The sequence below is a fragment of the Hyla sarda genome, chromosome 1 (assembly GCF_029499605.1).
Source record: "Hyla sarda isolate aHylSar1 chromosome 1, aHylSar1.hap1, whole genome shotgun sequence".
Taxonomy (NCBI): domain Eukaryota; kingdom Metazoa; phylum Chordata; class Amphibia; order Anura; family Hylidae; genus Hyla; species Hyla sarda.
The window spans coordinates 536355687-536369593 of NC_079189.1; positions in this window are offsets into that span (position 1 = coordinate 536355687).

The following is a 13907-nucleotide window of genomic DNA, read 5'->3' on the forward strand; positions in this document are numbered from 1 at the left end:
CATTTGCCTTATGAAGAAAGAGTGCGGTATCAAGAAAATACCAAAGAAATGGAGGCATTGTACATACGTAAATGGGATCACCCCCGAGAAGGGGAGGAGCCATTAGAAAGAAGAAGAGCAACTGTAGCCAAGTTCGACAAGATCAGAGGTTATGGGACACTCCTTGACTGCCATACTGGGCAGACCATCCTCGTAAACCGGCGAGCAGTGCAAAGGCCATATCTCCATAAGAAGTTCTACACCTTGGAGGTGGGTGAAATTGTGGAGTACACCCCCGTCCAGAGCCTTCGTGGAGAATGGGCTGCTGCGGTCACCAGACCAACAGCCCCAACACAGCTTCCTTTCAAATATTTCCCGTCAACAGATTGGGAGTCCGATCCCTTCAACTTGAGGCCGACAAGGTCTGCTCCTAAAGCCTCCAACAGCGTACCCAAGGAGGAGGAGCTTAAAGAGTCAAGTCCACCATCTTCTATATACAGCAAAGAGTCAAGTTTTTCATTTTCTACAGATCGTCGAGAGTCAAGTCCTGCTAAAGTTCAAGAAAGCAAGCCCAAATTGCGAGCACCAAAGACCGTACCTAGGCCCTCTCAGAGCAATGAGAGTTTGCCTCCTGCACAGGTACCAACGTATGTACCAAGGCCCTCTTCTGACATGGAGAGTTTGCCTGCTTCCAGGGTACCAACAAAAGGGTCATGGGTTGCTCCTAATTTGGAGATGGTGCTCAAGCCCTATTGCCCCACTGTGATCCCGGCTAGTAAGCCTATAACCCCTTCTCAAGCTGCTTTCCACCACTCTATCCTCACCAATGTGGTGTGGCAAAGCTATGTTAATTCTAACCCTGCCCCTGATGTTGGCAGATATAGAGGAACCAAGAGAGGCACTACAAGAGTGAAGAAGAACATCTTCTAAAGAGACTCTAAAGTAATGTCATTTTGTTTTTCTGTCTAACCATTTTTGTCTTACAGTAACCAAGTTCAAGAATTGTGCCTAGCAGGACTGTGCTAAGATTGTTCCAGTTCAAAGTTCAGCAAGGTAACCACTAAGCTTGTGCGTGACTATTAAGTCAAGAGACTCCTAGCTTGTAGGAGATTCATTAAAGACTGTACCCGGCTGAGTTGTGGTTAAGGCCGTGTTTACCTTTCCCTTCCTATGAACTCCTAGTGTAGGTGGACTGCTGATCCTTACACGCCAATTTGTATATTTTCTTTGGACTCTTAGTGTAGGTGGACTGCTGATCCTTACATGTCTGCTTCATGTTTATACCACCAGCTTCATAAGAACTCTTATGATAAATGTTGCACTTATCGGGTGAATGCACCTGAAACATGTTGGAGTGTTGATAAATGTATAGTAAATATGTATATGGTTCTGTACACAGGAAGGTGTTCTCATGTCCGTGTACATAAAAAAAAATGGTAAGGTTTGTACATAGAGAAAATAGTCTAATGTCTATGTACATAAAAAGTAAGTTAGAGTTGTACACAGAAAATATCGATGTACTGCAAGTGAACACTAAAAATATGTATAATTCTTGTACATACAAATGTATAAAATGCTAAAGGTGTTTAGTAGGTAACTCAACAGGTGACACCCCGGCTTCTCCGTGGGTAGTATTATTGCTGTCGCCCATCGCTAGCACCTGTCTCAACAAAAATAGTAGGGAGGATTCCCCTTAAAATAGTACTTGCACACATAGTACCCTAGACTACTCACTTAAATGTACTACTTCAAAATTTCTCTAGTACATACATCAAAGTAAATATCTCACTTAAGAAAACACTTAAGGAATTGTAGCATATTGATACCCAATTCCTGCAACTGTTAGCTACACTTCTTCTTTTCTTTCATTGCGTGTGTGAGATGCTCTGCCTGGCCAGTAGGTGCTCTTGCAAATACAAAAATAAACACGTAATTCTAAGGATAACCTAGAAAGTGCTCTAGGTAAGTAGCGTGTAGCCGATAGACCCTAGCAGCCACCCTTACTGTGACCTAGCTTCCGGCTAGCCAGTATACCTTTCGTGTACTAACTAACAGGTAACTTATTGTTGGCAAATAGAATGTGTGAGATAATACAAATGCCTAGTCAGCTTGAAGCTAACTGTATAGAAAGCTGTACTAATGTCTAGTTAGCCTTATGTATAGAAGTATGTGCTAATGTTCAGTTTAGCCTCATAAAAATGCATAGAGAGCTAATAAAGTGTCTTAGGAGCTAGCAACTACATGTCAGATAGCTGCCTAGTTGTCTCGTAAGCTTCAAATATATAATACGTTTGATAAAGTTGTATAGGAAGCTAGAAACTAAAGGATAGATAGCTTCTTTAAAGAGCACCTGTCATCAACAAAAACTTTTAATATGTTGTTCATAATCATTAATGAAGAGATATTGTAATATATCTTCATTAAAAAATATTAATATTTATACCAATTTTTTCATTTTATACTTTTGGCCACTAGGGGTCATTCTTCTATGCCTGGTCTGCAAGCAGCATCATATGCTTTTCATAGTAAGTGTACAGCTCTTAGGACTAATGCTGAAGGGCTCTGGTCCTTCCACCGGAAGTTCAGTACTCTCAGCTCAGGACTTGCTCCCAGCCTGGAGCAGCACTGTGAGCTACAAGCCTGCACATGCCTCTCATATAACAGCCAGTCACCTCCCCCTCCCCCCTGCTCTGTGTTCTCCCTGCCCCTCACCACACGTTATCTTATACATTGTATTATCTCACTGCACTCCCTGCTCTGTGCCACCCCCTGACATTCATCTTAATTACTGCCTCTGTAATTGCTCCCTCAGCCCCTGGTTCTCAGCATTGACTTTTTAGTGCAGAGAGACACAGTAGAGAGAGAGAGACAGGCTGCCGTCCCTACCCTGTACTTAGTCTGAATGCACACTGCAGAGCAGTGTTTCCCAACCAGGGTGCCTCCAGCTGTTGCAAAACTACAACTCCCAGCATGTCTGGACAGCTGTTGGCTGTCTGGGCATGCTGGGAGTTGTAGTTTTGCAACAGCTGGAGGTGCCCTGGTTGGGAAACACTGCTGCAGAGGGAGAGCAACATACAGGAAGACTGGCAGAAGCAGAGTCCCAGCCAAGCTTCATGTGACATCATGCCTGCCGGGACTCGCCTCCTTCCACCCCTCAGAAAGACAGTGCTCCTGAGCTAATGGAAGAGGGATAAAAAAAGGTATTTCCACAGCGTTTTAAACCTCAATAAACACAGGGATAGGCATAGTTAGAGAAGGGGACAGATGGGAAGGGGGATCAGGGAAAGTTTAGATGATGACAGGTACTCTTTAAATGTCTAGATAGCTTTTCATGTCTAGATAGCATTATATGTCTAGATAGCATTGAATGTCTAGATAGCATTATATGTCTAGATAGATTTCTAATTGCCTAATCCAGATACTAGGAAAGGTATCAAAATAATGTAAATGTGTTTAATCTACTTAGGATGTATAGTAAAAGTACAGATCATCCTGTTCTATAGCATCCTGTTCTAGTCCTAGTCCCTCTGTCTCAGGGGACAGATGTCGAGGCCGACTTATCTTAAGTAAGGGGGTTTGTGGTGTCCCGGTACCGCATCTTATACGGTACCTATGTATGTGTGGGTCCCCATAGCCAGAGTCCCTAGGACGTAGGGATCCCTGTTGTGTAGCCTACCCCTTGTCGCCTCTATTCCAAATAATAGCCTAGCAATTTATGTAAGGGTAATGTAAATATAGTAATATATATGTAAATAAATGGTTAATTACCAGGTTCCATAGCATTGCAGGACCTGTGGGTCAAGTGACTAGGTAAACGCTATGGTATTTTGCTTAAGGACCTTTGGAGGCCCTGTGATGTATGCAATCCCATTACTCTGTGTAATGGTGAGTGACAGATGTTCGGACCAATCGGATTCACACGCTCCCTGCCCATATAAGGGAGTGGCGGCCATCTTTTCTCTCTCTTGTTCCTGGGCTGTCAAACAAGAAGGATCTGCGCAGCAACTATCGCAGTGAGTTAGGCCCGAGCCTTGCGGCAACGGCTGAGTAATTCAGAATAGAGTGTATCAATCCCCAGACACTCTGCAGCATCACCGGACCAAATATAACCCCTAATTCCGGACGGATCTGCAAACATCTACCTTAAATTCAGAGACTTTCTAAATAGCTCAAGGTCCGCAACAAATGTCAGTCACTGAGCGATATAAGGACTGTTTGTATGAGACTGTTACTGTGCCTTGGATGTATCGCAAGCACTTAAATAAAGTTGTTCAAGTTCATGTTCAATCTCCTTGTGGACCTTCAGTCATTTCATGCATCTATCGTTACTGGGAAGGGCGACGATAGGCCAGAGCATTACCTCAGCATACCAGCCCTCAGCCTGGCGTCACAAACTATAGGGTTAACCCCTCATATACCGATACCATACCACCACTACCATACACCCCCCAAGGGCTACCACAACATTACTTATCCTGTACTCTGGGCTGGTTTTAGGATAAGTGTGGCCCTGGGCAAAATTAAATATGGGGCCTCCGAATTGCATGACCAAAGATTTTCCTGGTTTCCTCTGTTTTGTGATGCAGAATACACAGCACTAGGTTTCTGATCACGCACCATGTGAACACGGCCTGAGATTCCAATGAGGGGAAAAGCATCTAAGGCCAAATCACAAACGCATAATAAAAATAATAAACTTTAACTAACCTTTCACCGTTCCCCTGGTGCCGCCAATATCGCAGTCCTGTCCTTCGGTCCTGGTCTTTTTCTGGCTTTTGGTTCCCGATTAAAATAACACTCCATGAGGGTGGTATGAGGGCTCTACGTCCACAGGTGGGGGTTGTGCTTACAGCCCAACACCGTGCAGGACGTTTGGCATTTGACAGAGAACACCAAGATTGGCAAATTTGCCACTGGGGCCCTGTGCTCTTCACAGATGAAAGCAGGTTTACACTGAGCACATGTGACATCCGTGACACTCTGGAGATGCCGTGGAGAACGTTCTGCTGCCTGCAACATCCACCAGCATGACCGGTTTGGCGGTAGGTCAGTAATGATGTGGGGTGGCATTTATTTGTGGGGGCGGCACATTAGGTACCAAGACCCCTTGTGAGACCATATGCTGGTGCGGTTGGCCTGGGGTTCCTCCTAATGCAAGACAATACTAAACCTCATGTGGCTGGAGTGTGTCAGCAGTTCCTGCAAGAGGAAGGCATTGATGCTATGGACTGGCGCGCCCGTTCCCCAGACCTGAATCCGATTTGAGCACATCTGGGACATTATGTCTCACTCCATCCACCACGCCACGTTGCATCACAGACTGCCCAGGAGTTAGCGGATGCTTAAGTTCAGGTCTGGGAGGACATCCCTCAGGAGACCATCCACCACCTCGTCAGGGTCATGCCCAGGCATTGCATGGAGGTCATACTGGCACGTGGAGGCCACACACACTACTGAACCCCATTTTGACTTGTTTCAAGGACATTACATCAAAGTTGGATCAGCCTGTAGTGTGGTTTTCCCCTTTGATTTTTAGTGTGACTCCATGTTTAGACCTCCATGGGTTGATACATTTGATTTCCATTGATATTTTTTGTGTGATTTTGTTGTCAGCACATTCAACTATGTAAAGACAAAAGTATTTCATACAATTAGTTCATTTATTCAGATCTAGGAATCTGCAATGTGTTATCTTAGTGTTCCCTCAATTTTTTTGAGCAGTGTGTGTGTGTGTATATATATATATATATATATATATATATATATATATATATATCTAGGAAGGATGCCGCAGCACACGGAAGGTTCAAAAGTGTAAACAGTGGTTTATTCCATGATAATACAAGTTAGCTAACTTGTATTATCATGGAATAAACCACTGTTTACACTTTTGAACCTTCCGTGTGCTGCGGCATCCTTCCTAGATGTCTGAATTGCCTTGACCGGGGCTCCACTCGCTGCTTGCACCGCTATCATATCATTGTGGGACGTGCTGCTCTACCTTTTCCTGTGCTATATATATATATATATATATATATATATATATATATATATACACATACACACACACACATACACACACACATACACATACACACACATACACATACACACACACACATACACATACACACACACACATACACATACACACATACACACTCTAAATCCTGTATACTGAGACCAATATTACCACCACTAATACTAGTATACTTAGCAAGAGGATTGCAGCCAGGGAACGGAGTGGGATATCGGAGGCTGGGGGTATGGGGGTATGTAAAGGTTTATTTTTTTCATATATAACATAGGGCATGCTTCTAGAAAAACAAAACCATCCATTTGGATAATCCCTTTCAGCCCCCAGTGCTGCATATACATCATAAGACTATATAACACCGCCATGCCATGAGTAAATAATGCCACCATTCAGTGATTCAGGTAAAAACAACTATAGGAATACCAATATTGCCACCATACTGAGACTTGATACACATGCAATATATCAATATCAGATAGCACATATTGGCCTGTAGAGTCACCACAATCAGTTTTGGATAAATTAATATATTTCTGATCAGACAAATTCAGAGGCAGAATAATCTTCTCTGTTAGGGTCTATTCACATGTACAGTTTCCTGGACATATTTGATGCACAGGATTTGAAAAATGCAGATTTGAAGCTGTGTTCAATTAGTTTACATTGAAATCTGCAGCATAAAATCTGCAGCTTTAAATTATGTTGATCAAATATGCGCAGGACACTGTTAGTGTTAATAACCCCTCAGGAGTTATTTTCTTTTCCCATCTTCTCACTCCCCCCCCCCCCCAAACCGCCATGATGACTACAAAACCTCAGATTTTTCAAAAAGAAAACTAAATAATACATTTCCACACTGCAATACAGCCAGGGAGCCTGTAAACCAGAGAGCACCCATTAAAGTCAGCCAGCTGGCACTAACTTGGTATTGCACTTAATTCTCACGGAAGCCAAGTGGGTAATGCTGAGTCTTTTAATCCCACAGAAGTTAAAGCGCAGCAGAGCCACAAGTTAACTTTGCATTTCAGAGTGTTAAAAAGTAACAAATATAGAGTTCAAATGTAGAGTTCTTTTTCACATATGACTATGACGCAGCAGTGTGCATGATACTCATTTGTCTAAATATGATTTATTTTAAAATCAGTGCCTAAAAAAGCCAAACAGTTCAACAATTTCTCCTGGATGCTTTCAGCTGTATATTGCTGTGCCGTGTAAGAGGTCACCACTGTGTCTCTATAGGACCCATCTCCAGTGATGAGAACCAGCATAATGTAATTCTACGGCACTGGCTCTCCTCACTGGAGATGGGTCCTATGGAGATGCAGTGGTAACTTCTTCTTACACCGCACAGCGATATACAGCTGAAAACATGTAAGATTAAAGCTTACCATTTGGCTTTTTAGGCGCTGATTTTAAAAGAAATCATATTAAACAAATGAATATCATGCACAGTGCTGCGTCATAGTCATATGTTAAAAAGAACTCTAGAGGTACAATTTATTATACAACATAGGACTACAACTCCCAGTGTGGTCTCCCTGTCTGTGCCTCCTCCTCCAGCCTGTGGTGAGTAATTACATAGGCCACATGTAATCGGTGTAGATTATATTGTACATTTACAGTCTGGCAAGCAACATTAACATAAGGCTCTGCTGTGCTGTAGCTCATGTTGGACTAATAGACTGAGCCTGATGCAGCAGGCTGCTGGGAGTAGTAGTACTAGAAGGGCTGTCTGTGTCTCCTCCCCTCCCCATAAGGACAGTTTTCTTACATTTAATCACAGAAAGACAGTGACAAGTACTTAGCCTCCATCGCTGTCACTGCCTGCAGTCCGGTTCGTCGGTGTGGGGGGAGGGGGCAGTCCTCAAACTTCCTTCCTCCTCAGCGGTGCCCGTGTTAGCTGACAGGATGATAGCACTGGGTAACTTGTAAAGAGCGGAGGGAGAAAAGTTGACATCCCCCTCTTGCTCTGGAGGCTCTCCTCAGCACTCCTCTCTTCTTCGTGTCTCCCCACAGACTGCACAGGCTAGTTTAGACCTGCAGTCTATGAGACAGGGGGAACAAGCTGGTGTCATCAACGCGCTCCTGCAGGTTTAAACCAGCCTGTGGCTGTAGAGCATAGGGATGTAAGTGTGGCCATGGGTCCCATAGCTGCTGCCAGTTAGGGTTGTAATCGGCCCTGCCAGTGCCTGAAAAATTACAAATCCAGCCCCTGACAGTATTTTGCCACGATTTGCACAAAATCGTGGTAAAAACACAGCGATTTTACTGCAATTTTGCACAAAACGTGGCAAAATACAGTATTGTGAGTATGGATGTAAATATGTTCAGGGTGCCCTCTTTTGGATAGGGGCCCTGGGCAACTGCCCAGGTTGCCCTGCCGTAATGCCAGCCCTGCCTATACTGATCCTGAGTTATATCCTGTATTATACTCCAGAGCTGCACTCACTATTCTGCTGGTGAGGTCACTGTGCAGATACATTACATTACTTATCCTGTACTGATCCCGAGTTATATCCTGTACTATACTCCAGAGCTGTACTCACTATTCTGCTGGTGAGGTCACTGTGTACATACATTACATTACTTATCCTGTACTGATCCCGAGTTATATCCTATACTATACTCCAGAGCTGTACTCACTATTCTGCTGGTGAGGTCACTGTGTACATACATTACATTACTTATCCTGTACTGATCCCGAGTTATATCCTGTATTATACTCCAGAGCTGTACTCACTATTCTGCTGGTGAGGTCCCTGTGTACATACATTACTTATCCTGTACTTATCCTGAGTTATATCCTGTATTATAATCCAGAGCTGCACTCACTATTCTTCTGGTGAGGTCACTGTGCAGATACATTACATTACTTATCCTGTACTGATCCCGAGTTATATCCTGTACTATACTCCAGAGCTGTACTCACTATTCTGCTGGTGAGGTCACTGTGTACATACATTACATTACTTATCCTGTACTGATCCCGAGTTATATCCTGTATTATACTCCAGAGCTGTACTCACTATTCTGCTGGTGAGGTCACTGTGTACATACATTACATTACTTATCCTGTACTGATCCTGAGTTATATCCTATATTATACTCCAGAGCTGTTCTCACTATTCTGCTGGTGAGGTCACTGTGTACATACATTACATTACTTATCCTGTACTGATCCCGAGTTATATCCTGTATTTCTTCTGGTGGGATCACTGTGTATATACATTATATTACTTATCCTGTACTGATCCTGAGTTATATCCTGTATTATACTCCAGAGCTGTACTCAGTATTCTGCTGGTGGGTTCACTGGGAACATACATTACATTACTTATCCTGTACTGATCCTGAGTAAATTCCTGTATTATACTCCAGAGTGGCTCCGCCCTCAGCCGCCCCCATGGCCCGTGCCCCGGATCTTTTGGAGGCCTAGCAACGCCCCTTCCCCACACAGTAGCATAATAGGACTCTGACACAGTAGTTAGATCCAAATATTGTGCTCCTCACAGTAGGTAGTAGTCCGATATCTAGAATGCTGGTGAAGGAGTGAACCGCAATCACAAGTTAAGAAAATGCTCCCTGCCAGGTTTAAATAATCAGGCCAGAAGGGGGTGGTACATCAACTCCAGACCTAACTAACCCAGCAATGCAGCAGGGAATAGGGAACTAAAACTGTCAATTACCAGCATCGAGACCTCCGAAGTGTAGAAAAGATGTGGACTGGATCATTACAGGTGAAGGTTTATCAATGTCTACAGCTAAAAATGTGCATAACACAATGCAATGCTATATATTTTTGCACAAAGCACAGAAAATGCCCCACATTTTCAAGCCATATTGGGGCTTTAGTGGGTATTCCGGGCAAAAACTTCTTATCCCCTATCCAAAGGATAGGGGATAAGATGTCAGATCGCGGCGGGTCCCTGCGATCAGACATCTTATCCCTTATCATTTCGATAGGGGATAAGATGTTTTTGCCTGGAATACCCCTTTAAGCAACAGTTTGCAACTTTTTATACCAGAGTACTGGCATTACTAAAAATCCTGGACAATTAACAGCGGTGCTTGGCATTTCTGCTAGCATACTACTTCTAGGGATGTAGCTACTCCTGTAAGGTGATTCTTACCTTACATTGCAAGAGTATAGCATTGTGCAATGCAATGGCTCTGAACTGTCATGGAAAGAATAATCCAATCTAAAGGATACATAGGAAAAGCCCTGACCGGCATTTATCATTGTAGTTGTAAGTGAAGGATTTTTCTACACCTTTTTTTTGTGTGTTGGTAATGTGTTTCGGAGCACCACATTTATTATATGGTCCCAGAGCATTTGATAAATTTTGTGCAGGTCACATTTTCTGAAATTTCTCTCTGGGCTGGTGTAGTTTTAGAGATTTTTTAGTGGCTTTGCGCCTTTTTTGTGCTTTTTATTTATATAGCGCCTACAGATTCCACAGCGCTACAAAAAGGCGCAGTTCATAATACTCTTCCGTATCATGTGTATTGTCAAAATCAGTGGACTGCAACTCAAAATCAGCAGAAATGTGTAAACCAAAAAGTGCCTTTTTTGAGCATTTTCTAGACACAAAAAACAGACAATAATAAATGTCGGCCCCTTTGTCTATTGGTCTCCAGTAAGTGAACAGCAGCTGATTAAGTGTCCCTGTCACAAAAATCTTTTATCATGTCACACAGACATATCAAAAGTTTTGATGATCAGAGTTTGGGTGGTCAGAACACCACTACACCACTAAACATTAGATAGAATGAGGAAAAGTGCACAGTTAAAGGGGAACTCTGGTACTTAACAACTCATCCCTATCCACAGTATAGGGGATAGGTGTCTGATTGCTGGGGGTCCGACTACTTGGACCCCCGCGATCTCTTGCCAGATGCTCCAACTCTTACAATGTATGGAGTGGCCACTGCTCTATGCACAGAGTTGTCGACCACTGCACGGAGTGTTAGTCGTTAGTTGCATGCCACCTCCATGTATCTCTATGGGAAAGCTGGAGATACATGAGAGCAGTGGTCGCTCCATACATGCGGAGAGCAGGGATGCCAGGCAGGAGATCTCAGGGGGTCCCATCATTTCACTGTGATACTCCATTCACTAAAATAGGTCATGACATAATATTATGTTTTGTTCAATTCTAAAAAACAAAAGCCTACATATGCCTCAGTATGGTTGTATACATTTCTATGGACAGAGAATTACTTTTCCATACAATATGGAAGTTCTTAAAGAAAAACTGGAAGCTTGTTCAACCACACAAAACTCTATATACTAGGTTATAGTACAGGGTGATAACTGTAAAAAGAGGGAAAACTGATATGTTTAGGTAAAGTTTTTTCCAGAGTTCTGCACATTACTAATTTTTGTTCCATTGCATTCCAGCTGGCTCACCCAGGCTCGCCCAGCAGCTACTCCTGGCTTGCCCAGGAGTAAATAATGATGAGGCAGGGGAGCTGGGTGAACCAGCTCCCCATCTCCTTCATGTGCTGGAGTGCAATAGAAACAGAATTAGCAATGGGCAGAGCTCTGGAAATACATTATTTAAATATGTAAGTAACCCCTCTTTTTACAGCTATTCACCTGCACTATAACTCAGTATATTGGGCTTAGTGTGGGTAAATTAGCTGTCAGTTTCCCTTTAACCTTACACTTAAAGGGGTTGTGCGCTGCCCTGCAGTTCGGAGCTCCGCTCACAGCGTCCAGAAGTTCATTACTCCGAACTCTGTGTGCGGGCTTTTGTGTTCGCAGCCGCCGGGCGTGACGTCACACCCGGCCCCTTCGTGATGTCTCGCCCGCCCCCTCGTGACGTCTCGCCCGCCCCCTCAACGAAAGTCTATGGGAAGGGGGCGCGACCGCCACGCCCAGCGACTGCAAACACGGAAGCCCGCACACAGGAGTGATGAACTTCCGGATGTTGTGAGCGGAGCTCAGAACTGCAGGGCAGCGCACAACCCCTTTAAAGGGTTTCTCCGGTGCTTAGACATCTTATCCCCTATCGAAAGGATAGGGGATAAGATGCCTTATTACGGGAGTCCCGCCGCTGGGGTGGTTGCCGGTAATCAGACCCGGAGCGAACACGCTCCGGGGACTGATTAAAAACGGGGTGCCGCATGCAAGATCAAGGGGGTCCCGAGCGGCAGGACTTCCGCGATCAGGCATCTTATCCCCTATCCTTTCGATAGGGGATAAGATGTCTAAGCACCGGAGAACCCCTTTAATGCCGACAGCAGCTTTTCTGTTTTAAAAAGCCATTAGTCCTGGCATTTATGATGCTTTCAGTTTAGGTCTGTAGACTCACCGTTATAGCGTATTTTGTTTACTGTGGAATAAAAATGAAAAGTTAACTTTATTTTTCAAGTAAGTACAATTATGGCGATATCAAATTTATATAGTTATAATCTTTTACTGCTTTTAAAAAATAAAACCCTTTTTATTTATTTGTGTCATCATATTCTGAGATTCCTACAACATTTTGTTTGGTATTATGATTAACTAAATAATGTGATGATTCATTTTTACATTTGTGGGGACATCAAATTGTTATTTTTTTTTTTCTGTTTATTTTTTTTTACATAATTAATGTAAAATTAGATAACAGTAACTTCCTTATTTCTGTTAATTGTCTAAAGGGAACCTTGCAAGCCCATTCCACTTCTAAATAGTTTTATATATATATATATATATATATATATATATATATATATATATACACACCGTATTTATCGGGGTATACCACGCATTGGCATATAACACGCACCCTCATTTTACCAAGGATATTTGGATAAAAAAAGTTTTTTAACCAAATATCCTTGATAAAATGAGGGTGCGTGTGTGTGCATGTGTATACCCTGATACACTGTTTCTGACCCCGCAGAAGCCCCCCGGAAAGGCAGGGGGAGAGAGGCCGTCGCTGCCCGCTTCTCTCCCCCTGCCTTTCCTGGGGACTAGAGTCCTGCTGCTGCCGCTTCTCTCCCCCTGGCTATCGGCGCCACTGGCCCTTCTGTCCCCCTGGCTATCGGTGCCGCTGCCCCGTTGCCTCCCCCATCCCCGGTTGTATAATTACCTGTTGCCAGAGTCGGGTCTGTGCTGCTTCTGGCCTCCGGTGTGGCGTCCTCTGCGTCGTTGCTATGCGCTGCACGGCGCGGCGCAATGACGAGTGACGTCGCTCGTTATTGCGTCTCGCAGCACATAGCAACGACGCAGGGGACGCCACACCAGAGGCCTGAAGCAGATCGGACCCGAGCCCGGCAACAGGTAATTATACAACCGGGGATGGGGGAGGCAACGGGGCAGTGGCGCCGGCAATGGGTGCCGCTGCCACTTCTCTCCCCCTGGCTATCGGCGCCGGCAATGGGGCAGCGGCACCGATAGCCAGGGGGAGAGAAGGGGCAGTGGCGCCGATAGCCAGGGGGAGAGAAGCGGCGGCAGCAGGGCTCTAGACCCCAGGACAGGGAGGGGCAGAGAAGCCGGCAGCGACAGCAGGTCTCTGCACCTGCAAAAGCCGCTGCAGTTCATTGATTTAAAGCGCCCGCTTTAAATAATTGAACTGCAGCGGCTTATCGGCGTATAACACGCAGATAGACTTTAGGCTAAAAACTTTAGCCTAAAAAATGTGTGTTATACGCCGATAAATACGATATATATTAGTCACAAATTGATGCATTGGGGAAGTAAAAGGTAGGCTACTGACATTCTTTACTTGTATTCATCGAAGTTCATCTATTCACCCTGAAGGCTAAAAGTTATTTTTTGTATTTCATTTTTTATTTTTAATAGTTGGAGTTTTTTTTTTTATATAATGTTCAGTGTTATATTAAACTTTTTCATTTTTCAGTCATATATATTCTGTTTAGCTGATTATATTGCATCTCT